This window comes from Silene latifolia, chromosome Y, assembly GCF_048544455.1.
Source record: "Silene latifolia isolate original U9 population chromosome Y, ASM4854445v1, whole genome shotgun sequence".
Taxonomy (NCBI): Eukaryota; Viridiplantae; Streptophyta; class Magnoliopsida; order Caryophyllales; family Caryophyllaceae; genus Silene; species Silene latifolia.
Genome location: NC_133538.1, coordinates 343835670 through 343856472, shown reverse-complemented (window position 1 = coordinate 343856472; position 20803 = coordinate 343835670). Strand labels below are relative to the sequence as shown.

The 20803-nt window shown below is 40.5% G+C and overlaps 2 non-coding genes across 2 annotated transcripts; both read right to left on the bottom strand.

The window, feature by feature from the left end:
• Nucleotides 1–8012: 8012 nt before the first annotated feature.
• Nucleotides 8013–8118, bottom strand: LOC141636651 (small nucleolar RNA R71). The gene has a single exon (XR_012541252.1). It is a non-coding gene; the product is annotated as a small nucleolar RNA R71 (small nucleolar RNA).
• A 10609-nt stretch (nt 8119–18727) lies between these two features.
• Nucleotides 18728–18834, bottom strand: LOC141637030 (small nucleolar RNA R71). The gene has a single exon (XR_012541594.1). It is a non-coding gene; the product is annotated as a small nucleolar RNA R71 (small nucleolar RNA).
• Nucleotides 18835–20803: the final 1969 nt, after the last annotated feature.

Genomic DNA, 20803 nt, shown 5'->3' with positions numbered 1-20803 from the left:
ACCAGGTTCATTTTATTAGACTCCCTACGTTCATTATGTTCATTTGTTACAGTTTCCAAAATCATCGCTCTTGATACCACTTTGTAACACCCCCATATCCAGAGGAGCCTTAACTAGGCCTTCCTTAGCATATAAGGGCGTTACCATCTCGGTTGCCCGAGGAAAGTAATTATCAAACGTCAATAAAAGAACTATTAAGTTATATTACAAGCGGTTTCAACAACAAACGATGTAAAAGGTACAACTCGAAGCTACTCGCTATCGTAAACAAATCTCGTGAAGACTCATCCCCGCCCGGACTCCGGCTATCCACAACATCAACACCTTAAGACCGATGCTCACCATAAGGGATCACGGCGGACACATAACAAACAAACAACCAAACAAGGTCGATCGAGATAAGATAAGACAATGGCAACTACAAATAACAATACAAACAATGACATCGGTCCCAACCGCAATCACAATAATCCAACCAAACTCACATCGATCGTCCACCGGACCAGCCACACCCGTGGGGGACCGCAGCCGTTCCCACCTAAGCCCCGCTCATCATACCGAGCGATACCCCTGTCCATTAATGTGCACATCCCCTTCCGTGGCGGGTTCCACGAAGGGCGAAACTAGGCGTGAAGCCACTCCCGCAAGTGACCCCACTCGGTAGAGAACGCATCTCGAGAACCATCAACAACCATCACAACCACAATCACAACACACACAATTACTATATCAAACAACCACAATACTACCACAACGACCGACACACTAGACCATCTACGAAAACCGAGTAGGCAAACCTACCTTTACGCAACCGCAACCAATCCATGCCGACAAACAACATATCCAAATGAGCAAGCAAAGCCAATAACCACCATACAAACATCTATTACAACAAGCAATCCTAACTATAGGGAACCAAGGCACGGATGATGATTATGACATACCTATTAGGGAGAAACTCAGCAAAAGACCGCTACCCGACACCAGTGACGCCCTCCCAAGGTTCAAAGATCTTCAAAAAGGCTTCCATGGAGGTTTTGAGGTGAAGGGAAGGGAAAGGGGCGACTGAAGGATAGGAGGAAAGTGGCGGAAGTGATTTGCGGATTTAACAAAACGCGATATAAAACCCTCGCTGAAAACCAGGTACTCGATCGAGTACCCAACCTACTCGATCGAGTGGCCCCCTACTCGATCGAGTACCCTAGCTACTCGATCGAGTAGCCCCTACTCTATCGAGTACCACTCTTAACACGCAGCTCAAACAGGTTTTGGCACACTTTCCTAAGACCACTTCCGCTCTCAAGGTCGGTCAACGATGGTCAAAGGGTCCCTAAAAGGGCGGGTATTACAGGGACGGATGACAACATAGTCGATCCGCTCACCAAGCCTTTATCGCAGGCTGAACACAATGGACATATGGTGTCCATGGGTCTTAAACGTGTACCAAGTTTGCGTTAGATTTTGTAATGAAATAAAAGTGTTATTTTTGTTCATGTTCATAATCGCATTTGTCTTTTATCTTTTCTTTATACATTGTTACATCCAAACGGGTTGTAAAGACAATTGAACCCCGTTAAAGTGAACACGGATTAGCATTGTATTTGCCCATAGTCACTTATATGAGGTGACATCTTGATGTGACTAGAGTGTGATGTGATTGATGGTAAGTTCAAGTGCCATAGAGTCATATGAGAATGACTAGTCGATCACATAGGTAGACTGTTAGGAACACCTTGTCGGGCTACTGACAGCTTATAGAGTTCTGGCAAATTTATATAGCCTGGTCGTGGCGAGAGCTACTTTAGTATTCTAATGAGTCGATTCTTTTGACTAAAGTCTGTTGATACCATCGTATAGTACCAAAGATAATATTTATAGTCCAAACTACTACTATAGAAAGTGGCAGTCAGGGTCGTACCACAGAGAGGCGATGCAATTATTAGTTGTCTAATTTTAGTCTTAAAGTAACAAAAGTGTGGGGGTTTGTTTTGGATTGTTCTATAACTAAAGTAGATAAATGAATGATAAAAGAACTGGATGAAATCAAATATTAAAAGGGTACTAAGATGGTCGGTTCACTCTAGTTTCGGCGGCAGTATACTAGGTAACTCTGAGATAATCACGTGAGACGGGAAAATAAGAAGTCCTCTCGGTCCATTCTTAACAGGTAGCATCTTTCGATCTAGCTACAGGTCCCTGATATTACTAATACTAACTTTCGTCCTGAAAAGTGATTTAAAGGTCTAAATTAACTTATCTCTCGATCTTATTAATTTAATCGTCTTAATTAGGTAGTCTATTTTCCTCCCCTATCTTTCGATCTTATCGGGTCGGTCAATTCCTAAACATTCAACTAGTCGCGTGCACTCGATTCGTCAAAAATAGCAATTAAATTAATTAAAACGAAACTAATTCTCACGTGGCCGGTCAATCGACCAGGGTAGGCGGTCGATCGACCATGGCACGACTCAGGTCTACCAATTATAATGCCGCCTACACTACAGATTACCTACATCCTAGCACAAGGGGTTTAGCTACTCATACTGGAAATAATAACAACAATAAAATTAACTAATAAAGTAAACGAATTCATGATTAAAATAACTAAATAAACAATTAACATGAAACGATAATTTGGCTTTGGGAAAACTACTCTTGCAATTTCTAGTCTATGAACGAACAAAGTAAACTGAAATAGGGAACCAAAATTACCAGTAGAAAGCAGCAAAAAGAATCCGAAAGTACGAACAGAAAATAAATTGTATTGAATGAATGTGATTACTAATGCCAAACTCAATATCGAACCCTAATTATTCGATCCCTAAAAATGTATGATAAAAGACTTGATGATAGTTTGAAAACATCAGGTTACGTTATATAGGAATATAACGTAACACTTATTCCTAAAACCTAATTACAATGGGCTTTGTAATTCTCGAAACTTTCGTCAGATTCATAGTTCGGTCGATCGACCATACAGCTCAGTCGATCGACCAAGGCTCGCTGTACAGTAGCTCTGATCTTCGTGCTCTGGGCGATCGACCATGGACACCGGTCTATCGACTGCTTCATCAGGTAGTTGCTCCAAAAGCTTCATAAATTCGTCTTTCTGGCCTCGATACGCGCACCAAGCTCGCTTCCCAAGTAAATACTTCTTGTCAAATACAACATTAGGTACTTGGGGACGGATTCGGCTCGATTTCCGCGGAATTCTTCACATTTCTGCAATATTATACAAAAACAGAAAAGTAGACGGAAATAGGGAAAATAGTAGCTTAAACTACACAAATGAGCTCTGAAATACGTGTAAAATAAGATGTAAAACAACATATTTAGGACACGCATCATCTGTTCGCCTAAGGTGGCACAGTTTCAGATTAACTTTGATTTATGTTACTACGACCTTCGTAAATGGGGTCAAACGGGCATATTTTGGGTTATGATGGCTGTGGCTAGTCGAAGGGAATAAGTGCAATAGGAATTGTCCACCCCTTATTAGGGTTATAACGATATCTCAGGGCCACTCGAGGAGAAATGAACTGGAAATGCGTGGCCACGCTCGGAAAGTATCTATGGTAGATAATTCGGGTCAATCAGTTATTCTCCAGATCGAGGAAACCACTATCGATATGATCACTTGCAAGCACGACCTAAAAGACACCTTACATTGAGTGGGAGATAGTAAAAGGACAAGAGAATTGGTGACACACACTTGTCGATGACAAGTGGGAGATTGTTGGAATATGTGTCCTCCGACAATAATGCGATCACAACTGTTTATCATGATGATCACATGTTTAAATCCCATTTTTAAGAATACATGTGGGATGTAATATTTTACAAGTCAACTGGTCCACACATATCGGTAATGATTGGCTGACTAGAGTTTGACATTACTGTCGTGCGACAGTGGTGATCAGTTGATCCCCTTAGGTCATATCTATAGGGAAATACCCTTAATTTATTATTTGATTAATCGTATGCCGATACGAGTTAATTAAATTGCTTAAAATTGACGGATGATTTGTGAGTGAGATTAACGTGTCTTATTGTAATTCGATTATATTAAATACGGTCTAAGTAATCGAATTATTTTATTACTTGGATAAAGTTAATGTTTACGAAACAATTGAAATCGAAATTGAATGAATAATTTATTATAAATACAGTTGTAATTTATAATTTGATAAACCGTTTTGGTACAAATAATTACGAATTACTAGTCGATTTTGTAAATGACATATTTTATGAGTATGTTGATATTTAATATGTTAAAAATACATTACATTGTGACATGTCATGTAATATGTTACATGTGACAAAATTGACAAGTGACAAAATAAAGTGGACTACCCATTTTATTTTAGGCGTGCCGAAATAATGGAGGGAGTATAAGATTTATATTGTGTTTTTATCTTAAGTGGAAAACACAATAATTAGATCTAACTAGTAGCCATGCAAACCTAGCTTTTGAGAAGAGCAATTTTTTCATGCATTGGTTCCCTCATTACCCATACCCCAACCGGTTTTCCCACTAGAGAAATACCAATGTTTTCTCTTTAATTATTCATTATTTCATATTATAATTTCTAGTGTGTTAGAAATTATTTCTACTCTCTACACATTGTAAAAACTTAGAGAAATAAAATCTCCCAAATTATTCCTCTATTGGCGGAAATACACAAGAGAGAACAAATTTATTTTGTGTCAATCTTTAAGTCAGACTTGTATTATTTCTAGTACAAATAATATTAGTTATTAAGGGATTTCTTTGGGTATTCACTTTTGGGAGGGATTCTACTTTGGATCCTTTGTTCATCCATTTTAAGGAAAGCTCAAGAACAACTAAGAAGGAGATCTTACTTGTGCCCTTTAATCCGAAATCCCAAAGTAAGAAAGACGATTTCTTCTCTTGTCTTTTTAGTTTGCATGCATAAGATCTAGTTTTAATTTTATGACTAAATTAAAATGACACATATATGAATATGTTAATTAATGAGATTAATAATTCTAACACAATCAAGTAATAACCAATTAATCTAAAAACATTCTCATCCTCATGAAATATATTTAACAATCAACGATTTCCATCAAATTCCTATTTATCACAAGTATACGGCCAAAGCCAATTCACCCTTTACAATACTTACCTCAGCCTCATCCTATAACAAGGTTAGAAAAATTTGAAACTTAAAAGCATCCCTAAACCCATATTAAATCAAGTTCTTTTTAATTACCCATCCCTCGTTATCCTTCCCCAACGTGTCTAGTTCAAAACATAGAGGGCCATGGTACGAATTAAGGACGCCTACTTAACCATACTAAGAGAGGCACCTAACAGTTCCTACCCGGGGTTCATTTTATTAGACACATCCTACATTCGTTATTGTTCAGTGGTTTAGGCCTGAGGATCCTTTTTTTTTCTGATACCACTTTGTAACACACCCATTTAATCAGAAGCCTTTAGCAAGACATTCCCAAATAAATAGGACTGTTACCATATCGGTTGCCCGAGGTAGTTTTTCACAAAGTACAACAAACCAAAGTACTTTAGATTAAAATTTAGCGAATGAAAGTTTTATTACAATTTAACCGAAACTAAATAAACTTAAAATAAAATTAGGTACAACTCGCAGCGGAATTAAATAAACCGAAGTATTAAAACTATCTGATCTAGACTTCTAAGTAAACTGGCCGAAATCCTCATGCATCCCTATGAGTTCGCAAGTCAGCTAACTCAAGTACCTGTCAGTCAATGTGCTCCCGAATAATTGGTTCATCACAGGTGTTTAACAAATACATGGTCAACCTAACGGTTGAGTAGGGATAAATATAAACAACACAATTAACAGTAAATTACTCAATCTCATACACATGGCACCACTCCCTTAACAACGTGCTTCATCTTTTGACACGGCACACCTCCCTTGACAACATGCTCCATCTTATAACATGACACACAACGTGCTCTGATACGTGCATTTTGAATAGTCTTTTTAGCCTATTTCAGCACGTATTTCCATGTACTTTTGTACTGTTTATATAGTATTATGCCCAAAATTGGCTACTTTGGTTCGTTTTGTCTGTTTTGTAGAAATGAATGTGGAAGTAGTAGAATCGCACCATTTTCGTCCTTTTTGCTTGCATTTTGAGGAGACGGGATTTTTCAGAGTAAGATCCTGTATTGGGATGCGTGAAGGAACGGTCTACGGAGCAGTCGATCACGAGTTTGAGCTGTTTTGAAGGAAGAATACTCGATCGAGCTGTTCTGTTGCTCGATCGAGTGGTTTCTATGGCTGAGGTTGGTCGATCGAGTAGTATTATGCTCGATCGAGAAGTGCTGGAATTAGGAGTTACTCGATCGAGTAAGAATTTTGTTCGATCGAGTAGATTATTTGGATAATTTGCTCGATCGAGTGGTTTCAGACTACTCGATCGAGTGGTTTTGGCTTTCATGGGCTATAATTAGTCAGTGAACGTGTTTTAGCTTATGGACTTAGTAGTTTTTATATTTAAGCGTATAATAACTAGGTCATTAGCATCTATTCTATTAAGTTTTATCCTACTTTTCATCTTTGACAGTAAAGACTGCGTTGCTTTTTCTCTTTCACTATAACTTTGTTTTCGGGGTTATTTAGCTCGGATTTGTTTGTTTTTTACGCCGGATTCTTGCGATTGTAATCTCTTTCTCCCTTTTTAGTTTTAATCTTTCATTTATTCATCTTAATTACTTGTTTTTCTCTTCCTAAATTTCTGTCCTAATCTTTTTTTATGCATTTTAACTACTATTTCATCATGCTTTACATTAGTTATCTTAATATTGTTATTATTGACAACATTAGCGATATGAGTAGCTAAATCATTTTATGTCGGGATTAGGGGATCTACGGTAGAAATGTGACGATGTAGTAAATAGGTTAGATGAATTAATTGTGAGACTCTGTCTCCATAGCAATATAACTGTATCTACCGACTTAGTTGAGTGCACGCTTCTGAGTCACCCTTTTAATCTGGTTAAATTTAATCCTGGATCGGAAGATTGGACTAAATAGACCTCCTATGAACAGTAAACTACCCTGACGAGGACGGAAGTTAAGTTAGTGGGAATCTAGGGTAGAAAGTGGACCGGAAGGACCTTTCCATATCCGTCTCGTAGTATTTTATCTAAGTTGTTTACAGTTGAGTCACTGGACTACCTTTAGTTTAAGGAACAAATTACACCCCCCCCCCCCCCATTTGTGACCAAATAGACGGACCTTTACAAATATCTTGCCTCCCTTAGGAGAACGACCTGACTTCCCTAGCTATACAGTTAGTTTAGTTAGTTATTTTTTATAGGTATACGACAACCCTGTCAAATTTTGGCGCCGTTGCCGGGGAGGCAATTGCCCTATCTGTCTTTGTTTTATTTATTTTATCCGTCTCAGGGAATTTTTATTCCTTGAGGCAGTTCTTATTTATTTTCTTTCAGTGTTGTTTATGCCCAGGTCATACAGGTTGGAGTTAGTTTTAGCTGATTCGGAACTAGAGAGGCTGTTCAGGCATAGACTCCGTCTGCAAAGAGAATCACGAAAGGAACCTTGAGTACTTTCGAACCCGAACTTCAGCATTTCCTTTTTACAGAAAATCGATCTTTTGAAGAAGACACTTTCAGTTCTGTAAACCAACCAGTAAAGATGCCGAACATTGCCACTCATTCGGAGCCTAAAGCATCATCAATTCCAAAGGGTTTCAATCTCCAGACTGAGGATGGGAATACATTTGACATCCGTCCTTCCTATATCAATTTGGTAGAGAGAAATCTCTTTAGAGGTGTGGCAGGTGAAGACCCGAGGACGCGTATGGAGGTCTTTACGGACTACTGTTCTATTATCCCCGCCACAAAGGGAGTAACTCAAGACAAGATTAAGGAGGTTCTGTTTCCTTTTTCTTTGACGGCCGCGGGGTCACAGACTCGGAGACCCTTGCTCTTGATTTTTATAAGAGATATTTCCCTCCACAGCGCACTAATCAGCTGAGGGCCAAGATTAAAAGTTTCAAACAGGCACCGGATGAAACTTTCTATGAAGCTTGGTGCCGTTTCAAGAGGTTGGTGATGTCTATTCCTCACCATGGTTTTGATCAGTGGTTCCTGTCCAATCTGTTCTACAATGGCCTATACGATGATCACAGAGCCATACTTGATGCATCTTCTAACGGAAGACTTCAAAAGAACACCCACGATGATAAGGGTGGGGCCCTTATTGAAGAGATGGTGACCCACTGTGCTGAGTATGGGAACCCGAGGGATGGTATTAGAACAGTTCATGTAGTCGATAAGCAAGTTGTGGCTCAGCTGGAAGTCATGAATGCTAGGTTTGATAAGCTGGAGTTGCATTCTGCTGGGGAGCCGCAGACGGTCCATTTGCTTACTAGAGGGGAGACTGTCAAATGTGAGAGGTGTGGGAGCAACGACGGTCACACTGATGTTAGCTGTCTTACAGAGAAGGAACAGGTCCTTGTTTTTCAACAATACACGCAAGGAGGGGGTTCCTATTATAACAACCAAGGGCAGTCCATCCCAATTTGAGGTGGACAAGTCAAAATGTGCTCAATCCTACCCCTCCTCCACAGCATCAGCAGCCATATGTCCCTCCTCATAACTCTCAACAAGGCTTTCAGAAGCCTCCTTCCTTTCCTACACCTAATCAAGGTGCATCATCTTCTGGTGGGGTAAGTGAGCAAGGTGAGTTGAAGACGATGTTGCAGTCTTTGACAAAGCAATGGCAACTGAGCGATCAACAAAAAGATGCATTTATCACGGCACTTGAAACTCAAGTTGCCTAGGTAGCCGCGAACCAGTCCACAAGGAAACCGGAACATCTACCGTCACAATCCGATAAGAATCCACATGAGATGGTGAATTTAATTAATTTGAGGAGCGGTTATTCAAATGAAGGACCGAAATCAGACCCGGGGAAGGAAATTGCTGCTGATGAACAGTGCGCTGTCGAAGAAAAAGAGCTGACGACAAAGAAATTACTCGATCGACTAATTTCTGGAGGTCGATCGAGTAAAACTGCTGAAGAAAGGACTCAATCTAGTGGAATTTCTACTCGATCGAGTGAACAGGAACAAGAAGAGCTCGATTGAGTAAATAAAACTGCTCGATCGAGTGAATTTGCTGAAGAATCTGCTTGATCGAATGATACTTTTGGTCGATCGAGTAATGAAGATAAAGAACAACTTGATCGAGAGCTTGCTAGTGCTCGATCGAGTGAAAAATCACCTGAAAGACCACGTTCAAGAGTAAAGAAGTCTCGATCGAAGGATTTAGAGCTTGATCCGGCTGATACATTGGAAGAGAGGAACAAAGGGCTCGAGATACCCATCACGGTACCCTTCCCGACGCGTTTGCAGAGTACTAAGGCTAATCAACAATTCGGCAAATTTGTCGAACTCCTGAAAAACTTGTAGGTCACTGTGTCATTCGCCGAATTGCCGACACACGTACCCTCTTACCTTAAATTTATGAAAGAAATTTTATCGCGTAAGAGGCACATTAACGACCATGAGACGGTAGCTTTGACCGAGGAAGGGACGACCCTAGTTCAGAATAAGTTACCTCCCAAACAGTCAGACCCGGGTAGTTTTTCGATTCCGTCTCATATTGGTACCCACTTGATTGATAACGCGCTATGCGATCTTGGCGCTAGCGTGAGTGTCTTACCGTTGTCTCTGGCTAAGAGACTTGGTTTGACCAAGTTTAATTGCACAAATATGACTGTTCAGATGGCCGACCGTAGTATATCACGGCCACTAGGTGTCATAGAAGACATACATGTTAAGATCAGGAGGTTCTTTATTCCCGTTAACTTCGTTGTACTTGATATCCCCGAAGATACCCATACCTCTATCATCTTAGGGAGACCATTTTTATTTACTGCCCGTGTAGTGATAGACGTCGGGGGCAAGACATTGACTTTTTAGGTTGGGGACAAGGAATTGATATTCCATCAGTCTAAGTTCCGAAGGGCTCCCGTTCAAGCTCAGCCTTGCAATGCCGTCTCTTCTACCGACCCTCCTACTGACAGTCCAAATGAAAATTTAGAATATTGTGCTGCTATCGTAACCCCTCCGCCTCAGGTTGAGAGCAAAAAGGAGGAAAGTTAGTCTGTTTTCCTTAATGCAGGTACGGATGAAAATAATGAAGGAGCTGTCAATGGTTTTTGTGCAATTAATGCCAGTCAAAGAGGGAGCGATGATGTTAAAGCTGGTGAGAAAGGAGTAAGGAGGATAAAAGTTCGTGCGTATGTGGACGTCAACTATTCTCCTCCTAGCGATTCAAGTTCGAGCTCATGGAAATTGAAGAGAACGATTAATGTTGCTGGGGTGACGTCCTCCAGTCAGAAGCCCTCCGAGGGGCTACTGAAATGCTTTAAGAAGTGAGCGAGGAAATGCCCCGTGTACAAATTTGTAAAAAAAATTTTTAATTTCCCGTTGAATTTTATTTATTGCTTTTAATTAGGACAATTAGAATTTGAACATTTTTAGCATAGATTAGAAGACTATAGACTGTTACTACTCGTATTTAGTATTTTAGGATATTTTCGCGAGTGTTTTTATGCAGGTTTGGGGAATTATACGCAAATTCAAGAGCTTACACGAGGAAAAGAGCTCGATCGAGTACTTTTTGTACTCGATCGAGTGAATTCTATTCGATCGAATGATCCCAAGTTACTCGATCGAAAAAAGCTGAAAAGGGGAGTTCTCGATCGAGTAACTTTTTACTCGATCGAGTAGATGAATACAAGAAGTCCTCGATTGAGTAGTTTTAAACCACTCGATCGAGTAATTTTGGAAATTACGCGCAGGGAGTCCCTTTAACTTCCTTATTATTCTTATTACTTCATTATCTTCCTCATTTTTTTTTTCCCGACTATCGTCCTTATTTGCGACCAAAGAAACCCCAAATCCTGCATTTTTCTTGCCCATTTACCAAATCCACCACCTACATCTTGTTTATTGCAAATTAATCGTCATTTGCCTTTTGTTTTCCCTTTGATTTACGCTATTCTACTTGGTCTATTAGAGGAATTAGGGTTCCGCAGTTTTTCGATCAAAAATCGCCCATTTTGCTTGTTGATTGTCGATTAATTGTTCTCTGTAGGTTCCTAATCATCAAGTAAGTAATTCCTACACTTCCTTGCAATTTAATTTCATTAAATTTGCTTTTTATGAAGTAGATTAGGAATTAGGGTTTCGATGTTCATATTAGGTCGAATTTTTCGACTATAATTTTGATTCAATGGCTAATTTGTCTTACTTGATGCTTAATTCCCATGCCTCATTGATTTTTACATGATTAATTCGAATTTTATGAGAAAATTTGCGATTAGGGCTAATTACAGTCAAAATTTTCGACTGTATACTGGTTTTTGCTGCTGCCAATTGCTTAATTGGTTTCCATTGTTGCTTAATCTGCTACCTTTCCCCTATCGTTGTTTACCTGCTATCATTCGAATTTTTGAGGAAAATTCGGGAATTTTTGGGCTAATAGGTCGAATTTTTTTACTGTCTTTGGGAATTCTCTGCTGTTAACTGCTGTTTTCAGTGCTGCTAATTCGTTAATTGCTTATCAAATTCCCCTGCCCTATTTGTTTAGGATGGATTCCAGTTCTGTGCCCTCCAGTAGCTCGACTCCTAGTCCGTCCTTATATGAGACGGTGGTCCCTGCTGTCACCACCGCCTCCTCTTCTGTTAGTACCGCAGCCCCCGCGTTCTTAGTCTCTGCTGCTGGTACTGTTTTTACGCCTGCTAGCACTGCTGCTAGCCCTGTTTCAGCTACCACCTCAGTCACAGCCACTACTACTGCTAGCACCGCTGCTAGCCTTTCTTCCTCAGTGGCAGTCACAGCTGCAGCCACAACCTCTACTTCAGCCATGGTGAGCACACCTATGGCGGACTCACCTACAGTTGCAGCTGCTTTACATGTGGCTCTAGTTCCTCGTACCGTCAGCGGATGGTCTTCTACTTCAGGTTCTAGAGGCCGGGATCGCAGTTGTGGTCGTGCTACACCTGCTGCTGGCTGTGTTACGATCCGATTGGACGACACTCTTGACTCCCACCCTGCAATCCCCCGGGTAACTTTTATTAATGGTGTTCATCTTAATAGGTTTTATGACTTAGTTGACTATGACTTTCTCCCTACGCGCTTTCTTTGCCATACGTCACTTCAGAGGCTTGGCTTCTACGAGCCAGTTTGTGAGCTTTTACGGGGCACGGGAATGGCCGGACTCATCACTATGAGTGGCCACACATTCAGGGAGCTGAGCCTTGAGTTCTTCAGCTCCTTTACCTTCTCCTCAGGGGCACACGATGTTGTCCTAACTAGTCTTTATGTGTCCTTCTGGTTAAATAACCGGACCTTCTCTATGACACTTGAGGAGTTTGGTACCTGACTCGGCCTTTCTTTTACGGGCACCACTGTTGCCCCTAGGAAGGTTATTAGTCTTCTTTGGCGGGATTTGGCACATACCCCTTTTCATGAGCGAAAGCTCGCTCAGGTCCACCTACCTCCCGCCCATTACTTTCTTAGACTGATGGGGAGCACTATTTTTGGCCGAAAGGAGCCAAACAACATCAACAACAACGAGCTGTCCAAATTAGGCGGTTACCTGAACATCGATGGCGAGGGTCCGCTTATTTGACCGCCAGGTACTTCCAGGCTTAGTGAGAGAAGCTCATGGGCACTATCGTCTGCGGTGGCATAGCCACCTTTCTTGCCCGTTCTCTCCTCATTGTCTTGCCTCGTGACTTACCTTACATAGACGGTGATAGGTATCTGAGCCTAGCTGCCATGCACTCTCGGACTTGCCTAACCACAGACTACCGGACATGGAAGATAGACGGTTCCCTATCCGTCGACCATCCTTGTGACACCTTGCCTCGTCTAGCCCCTTTTCCCACTGTTGAACGGGGTGCCCGACCACCACCTCTACCTGAGTACCACCTCCAGGTCCGCACACCTACTACCTTACCCGTCGCTAAGAAGCGGCGTAGACTTGATACCGGAGAGGGATCTGCACCATCCATGGGTGGCCAGTCTTCCACGACCACACCTACCCCGATCCCTATCCTACTACTACTCCCGCGCCTGCTGATTAGACATAGACACAACCGGTCCTACCGCCTAATTTTGTACCTCCACCACCCTTTGAGGCATCCTCGGTCATGGACCAAGGGCGCTGTGATGGTTTGTTAGTTGATATTGCAGAGAGACAGGCTCGTATGGAGCGGGACATAGCTTTGACTTTGTTCCCTCTATACGAGTATCACATGAGGCGACACTGTCTGATCCCAGAGGGTTGGCCACACCTTTCCTTTTACCGGTACCCAGCTGAGGGGTACCCGGAGTCTACAAGTGAAGAGGAGGAGGACGAGGACCCGACGGCGGCGGCGAAGAGAGCTCGAGCCGAGCAAAGGAGGAGGAGAGAGAAGGAGGTAGATCCGGACTTCACGGTGACGGTGGAGGACGTGCTTGACAGTGACGAGGAGGCTGACGAGTAGCTGCTGGTCTACTCACTTCCCCATTTTTCTGGCTGGTTTGGGGAAGTTCGTGTTTTGTATGTTTATTCTCGCTCTTTTATTTATTTTGTCTCCTTTTTATTTTATTGTTTTTCATTCTTTATTGGTTTTATATTCCCGTTCCCCTATATATATCTGCTGGTGTATGCTGGAGGACAACGAGGGCGTTGTCCGTTTTGGTTTGGGGACGGTATTGCATCCTTTTGAGTCTGCATTTCCATTTGTTTTGCATTCACGTTTATTTATTTCAGCTTGCATTGTTTATTTATTTCATTAAAAATCAAAAAACCAAAAAAATTTCAAAAAATTCAAAAAATATTCACGTTAATTTGTGCATATAGGTTGAGTCGGAACGGTTGATTTCCGTGATGAAACTGCGCTATAACTTGTCTTTTTACTTGAGCCTTGCACTTTCGTTGATGGCTATTAGCTTTGTCATATGCATAATCTACGAGTTTTTGTTCATATATAGCTGACTGTTTAGACTTGACCTGATAAATTATCAACCTACTTTACAATTTCTGAGTTTTAAAGCCCATAACTGGTGACATTCATGACCAGTTCATTAGGAATTGAGAGTAGTACTCCTTGCATAGCATGTTCATCATTTTTGCACATTTATGACATTCGGTTTCTCGTCAAATGCACACATTCGGGTTTGTGGTCGGTGTCACATGCAGGGAGGTGCTTGCAAATTTTCCCCTTTTCTTATATTCTTCACCCATTTAGCTCCACTTAAGCCAAAACTTGCCTTTTGACCCATTAACTAAATCCCAAACTAAGCCTGCCTAGTCAAGCTAGTTTAGCCTGTCTTTTGTGGTATGATTTTCCGTCTGCAGTTCGGCCCGTATCATTTTGATTGGAGTTGGTGTGAATAAAGGAAGGGAGAATGAGAATGAAAAAAAAAAGTTGAAAAAAATTGAAATTGAAAAGGAAAAAAAAAAGAAAAACGTGAAAAGAAAGAAAAAAAGGAAAAAGAAAAGAAAAAAAAGAAGAAAAAAAAAAGAAGAAATCACGTTGTTTAGTGAAAAACAGGAAGTATGAAAGTTGGAAATTTTGAGCTGGTTTGATTTTGAGTCCGTATGTGTTCACTTTTATATTGTGACGGTCTCACTCCTCCGTTTTATTCCATGTTTTTGTGGAGATAGTGTATATGATTAGTGAGCTGTGTGCCAATGAAGGGCACTTGTCCTTTATTTTTCAGTCAGTTGAGATTCGGACGGTCTTATATGGTCCTGGTTAGGAGCAAGCTTGGCGCTTTTACCTCCACATTACCATAACTTGTTTTGCATTTTCTCACCTGAGCCTCACTATTCCCATATCATTTGTAAGCCCTCGGCTGTGACGGACATTATTGGTTGGAGTGTGTGCATTAGTACTTGAACCGTCTTTCATTTTTGTTGCATGCATTCTATGTAGGTCGCAGTTAGGTGAGTGACTGTTTCTCTTTCTCTCTTTCACATATATTATTCACCCTTTGCTTCATGAGAGAAGAGTGACCACGAGAGAGTCCAATTTTGTTGGTCTTGCAAGTTCGATAGGTCGGCTATATTTCTTAACAACTTATAACTCGTTTGCGTATTGACTGCATAGCTATAACTGTTATTTTTTGTTGCATTAAATTGGTTCAAGTAGACAAGTTAAGTTAGCTCTGAGTTTTCATTTCCGTTCCATCAGTTGCATTTTTGTTTACTCGAGGACGAGTAAAGGTTCGGTTTGGGGAGATTTGATACGTGCATTTTGTATAGTCTTTTTAGCCTATTTCAGCACGTATTTCCATGTACTTTTGTACTGTTTATATAGTATTATGCCCCGAATTAGCTACTTTGGTACGTTTTGTCTGTTTTGTAGAAATGAACGTGGAAGTAGTAGAATAACACCATTTTCGTCCTTTTTGCATGCATTTTTAGGAGACGGGATTCTTCAGAGGGAGATCTTGCATTGGGATGCGTGAAGGAACCGTCTACGGAGCAGTCGGTCACGAGTTTGAGCTGTTTTGGAGGAAGAATACTCGATCGAGCTGTTCTGTTGCTCGATCGAGTGGTTTCTATGGCTGAGGTTGGTCGATCGAGTAGTATTATGCTCGATCGAGAAGTGCTGGAATTAGGAGTTACTCGATCTAGTAACAATTTTGTTCAATCGAGTAGATTATTTTGAGAAATGCTCCATCGAGTGGTTTCAGACTACTCGATCGAGTGGTTTTGGCTTTCATGGGCTTTAATTAGTTCGTGAACGTGTTTTAGCTTATGGACTTAGTAGTTTTTCTATTTAAGCGCATAATAACTAGGTCGTTAGCATCTATTCTATTAAGTTTTATCCTACTTTTCATCTTTGACAGTAAAGACTGCGTTGCTTTTTCTCTTTCACTGTAACTTTGTTTTCGGGGTTATTTAGCTCGGATTTGTTTATTGTTTACGCCGGATTCTTGCGATTGTAATCTTTTTATCCCTTTTTAATTTTAATCTTTCATTTATTCATCTTAATTACTTGTTTTGCTCTTCCTTAATTTCTGCCCTAATCTTGGTTTATGCATTTTAATTACTATTTCATCATGCTTTACATTAGTTATCTTTAATATTGTTATTATTGACAACATTAGCGATATGAGTAGCTAAATCATTTCATGTCGGGATTAGGGGATCTACGATAGAAATGTGACGATGTAGTAAATAGGTTAGATGAATTAATTGTGAGACTGATGTGACCATAATTGGCGCATATTTAGCCCCCGAATTACCATTGTTTCCATGCTTTTTAGTGCCTATTTGGGTCATTTCTTATCTTTAGTTCTTTGTTTTGCATATTCTTTGAGATTTTGATCCCTTGGTAGGAAAGGAGTAAGAATCTTGCATTTTCATGGCAAAACAAGGCTAAATTGATCATATTCAATGACCAAGCATCAAGGAGAGACAAGACTAGAAGGCCTTTGTACATAGCATAGTAGAAGAGCATTGTTGAGAAAGGATCCTTGAGTCCCCGAGGAAATCCCCAAGGAATTCATGAAGAAAAGGGAAGAAAAGAAGAAGAAAAGATGCTGCCAGACAATCCGAACGGATTGTACACAATCCGTCCGTCCGCCCAAGCCCAATCCGAGCGTCCCTCAAAGGAATCCGCTCGGATTCCCCCTCGCCAATCCGGCGTCTTGCCCAAGGATCCGCTCGGATCCTCCAGCCAGATCCGCCGTCCCGACTCCCATCCGCACGGATTTCATGACAAAGACGTTTTCATTCTTCAAGCCACGATAAGAGAAGCCCTTCTCTCGGAGAATACCGAGTCTCCTTGCTCAACTTAAAAAGTGTAATTACTAGTTTAGCCCTTAGTTAACCCTAATGCATCCTCTTTAATTTTCACTATAAATACCCCATTAGTCTAATTAGAGGAGCATGTTCTTCTTATCAATAATTAGTGTAGTTAATATTAATCAAATCTCTCTTCAATATTGTAATCAAATATTAATCAAGTTTTAATCCAAGTTTTAGTTCTTTAATCTCTCTCTTGTTCTTACTTTATTTTGGGTAATTGAAGATTATTTGGGTTATTATTGGGAGATTGACAACCTCTCAATCTAGGATTCAAGTACTTCTATTATTCTTGCTTTATTATTGGAATCATTAGTAGGTATAATCTCTTAATCCCTTTTTAATTATTGCTAATTACTTTCATTTATTCATCATGTTTCATTATGTTAGTATGATTGACAACCTTTCTAGCATGATCAATATGATAATGAGTGAGTAGTCTCTTAGCTAGGGTTTAATGGGTGATTAGGGGAAACCAACATGGGGAATGATTCATGCTTAAATTAATATGCTTTCATATCTTATTTGCTTGCTTGTTTTGATCTTAATACATGCACATGTTATATTTGATGAAATGCTAAGCCTATGAATCCTTGCATTTACTATCATCTTCTATCCTTTCAACTTGACTTGTAAGACATAACCCAACTCGAGTCTTGTTAGACCATGCATGTGTTGAGTAGGAAAGATTAAGTCGACTTGTAGGTGTTGTACAATCTAATCGATTCGGCTCCGGGACCCAAACTTTCCTAGGATTGTAAGATATAACCCAACTCAATCCATCACAACAATAATTGCTTGCTTATAATTTGAGAACATGTTTGTATGATCATATCCCATGATTCCCCTATGAACCCCTGACACCCTAGCATTTTTAATCAATTGTTTACACCCCTTATTTTATTTATCTTGTTAGTTTATTTTCATTGCTATTTTAGTTTAGTAACCTTCTACATCAACCCAATTTGTGACACCCCCTAGACACCACTAGTTACAATAGAATCCTCATTTCAATACCCGTCCCTTGGGATCCGACCTTTACTTGCCTCTTTACTAATTGTAGAGTTGTTTGTGAAGTATAAATTGTGTTTTGTATCGACCATTGACCAACGACCACATATGCTTAATTGTGAACACGAAATGGCCTCGACCAAAAATGGCGCCGTTGCCGGGGACGGTGTTTAATTGATTTAAGATTTCTTTTATTGTTTTTAGTTGTGTCTTTTTCACCTTGGGGAAGTAAAACTCCTCAAGGTTTGTTCTAATTGTTTTCGAGTTGTTTGATATTTTGCATGTCTAGAAGGTTACAAAGAGATTTGTTACCTTTTGACCGTGAAATCGAAAGAACCCTGACGAATAATAGGAGACTTGTTAGGAGGAATTTGGGAGGTGTTGGTGAAGTTGTTCAACCCACTAGTGAGTTTGTCAATCCTTTCGCAATAGAAGGAGAAGAAAACCCATTAAACAATACCACACAAAATCCACCTACAATGCCTAAATTCTCGTCACACTCTATACCCACCGAGGAGGATTTACCAAATGGTACTCCTACCCCACAACATCTTACCGGAAAATTTATTGCCAAGTCCGCCTTCATTCAACTAGTTGAGAGGAGCCAATTCGGGGGAATGCCTAGTGAGGACCCTCATTCTCATATGGAAACCTTTTGCTATTATTGTGAAGCTATCTCTCAAACGGGCGTGACTCAAGACCAAATAAGATGGGTCTTATTTCCTTTTTCGTTAATCGGCACCGCAAAGCAATGGTTGAAGGGCCTTGATAAGGCCACCCTTGGAATAGATTCTTGGAAAAAGCTAGCTCTAGCTTTCTACAAAAAATTCTACCCACCGGAAAAGACCAATATGCTAAGAGCTCAAATTACGGGTTTTAAGCAAAGGGATGAAGAATCCTTGTATGAAGCTTGGGAGCGGTTCAAAGGTATTTGTCGCTCATGTCCTCACCTTGGACTTAGCGAATGGTTTTTAGTGCAACAATTTTGGAATGGTTTATATGAAGATTCTAGGAACATTCTCAATATGGGATCAAATGGAATGTTCACCGAAGTTGATGACAATCAAACATGGAACAAGATTGAGGAAATGGCGGTCCATAATTCACAATATAGTAGGCCTCGCAAGGCTACTAGAGGAGGAAAGTATGAAGTGGACTCCGTTACTCAATTGGGTGCTCAACTTAGTGCTCACATTGACACAATCAACTTGAAGTTTGAACAAGCTATGGCTAGACTTGAGGAAAACTCAAAATCATCAAAGCATCATGTCAATGCCATGACGGCATCCTCATCAATCCCAAGCGGGATATGTGAGAATTGTGGAACCTTGGGTCATGACTCAAGTGAATGTAGGGGAACAACCGAACAAGTTAATGCTTTCCAAGCTTACAAAAGTGGTACCCTTATTCAAATTTTTACAATGAAAACACCAAGTTCCATCCAAATCTCTCATACAAAAGCCAAAATGTTCAAAACCCTCAAACAACATACACTCCACCACCCATGAGAAATCAAAATCAAAGACCCTTTTACAATCAAAACCAAGGCTACCAAAATCAAAATCCATACAATCACCAAAATGACCAAGGTTTTGATGTCCAAAAAGCGGTCCTCCAAATGCAAAAGAATCAACAAGAATTTTTCACCCAAATGCAAAAAGATAGCCAAGCAAAAGACACCACCATCAACAACATTCTAGCTCACACCAAGATGTTGGAAACACAATTGACCCAACTAGCATCTTCAAGCTCACAAAGACAAAAGGGGCAATTACCACCTCAAAGTAATCCCCCTAGACATGAAACGGTTAGTGCCATTCACTTGAGAAGTGGTACAAGATATGAAGCACCGAAGAAGCAAGTTGAGGATGAAGTTGTGAGAGCTAGTGAGAATGAAGTTGTGGTGCAAGGTCCCAAAGAAGGGGAATCATCAAAGGAAGAAAGTTCAAAGAAAAATGAAGACAAAGCCAAAGAAAAGGAGCCCATTGTGATTAGACTTCCTTTTCCAAGTCGTCAAGCCAAGCCTAAATTTGATGATCAACTTGGGAAGTTCATGGAGATTGTGAAGAACTTAGAAGTCTCAATTCCTTTCACGGAATTAATCAATCACGTTCCGGCCTATGCAAAGTACATGAAAGATATCCTCACAAAGAAGAAGTCGATCCGGAAACTTGAGACTATCGCCTTCACTAAGGTGAGTAGTGCAATACTTCAAGGGAGTTCACCTCCAAAGTTAAAGGATCCGGGAAGCTTCTCAATACCGTGTACCATTGGCGACACAACGATCAACAAAGCCTTATGTGATCTAGGGGCTAGTGTGAGTGTCATGCCGTACTCGGTAAGTAAAAGGTTGGGAATGGGAGAGCTTAAATGCACCAATATCACTCTTCAAATGGCCGATAGATCGACGAAGACACCATTAGGGATATGGGAAGATGTCCCCGTGCGAATTGGGAAGTTTTTCATCCCGGTGGACTTTGTCATTGTTGATATGGAGTAAGATTCCAACATTCCAATCATCTTAGGAAGACCTTTTCTACACACCGCGGGTGCGGTGATTGATGTGAAACATGGAGAGCTCACTCTAGAAGTGGGAGATGAAAGCATAACTTTTAATCTTGACAAAACCATGAGAGCTCCTCGTTTGCATGAGCCATGTTTCATGATTGATCATTATAGCCGGAAAGATGAAAGGAAGAAATCGGAACTCCAATGGAGGAAGAAAGTTGAAGATGCTCCATTCAAAGAGCAAGTGAATTGTGACAAGGAGAGCTTGCAAAGCTCATCAAAATCAACCAAGGAAGAAGATGATGGCCTCATTGGCCAAGAGAAGAAATTGGGAGAGTTGTCTCCATCTAAGCAAGAGATTTTCAATGATCAACTCAATGAAGTTTGTGGTCTTTGGGACGACGAATTTGAAGGGATCT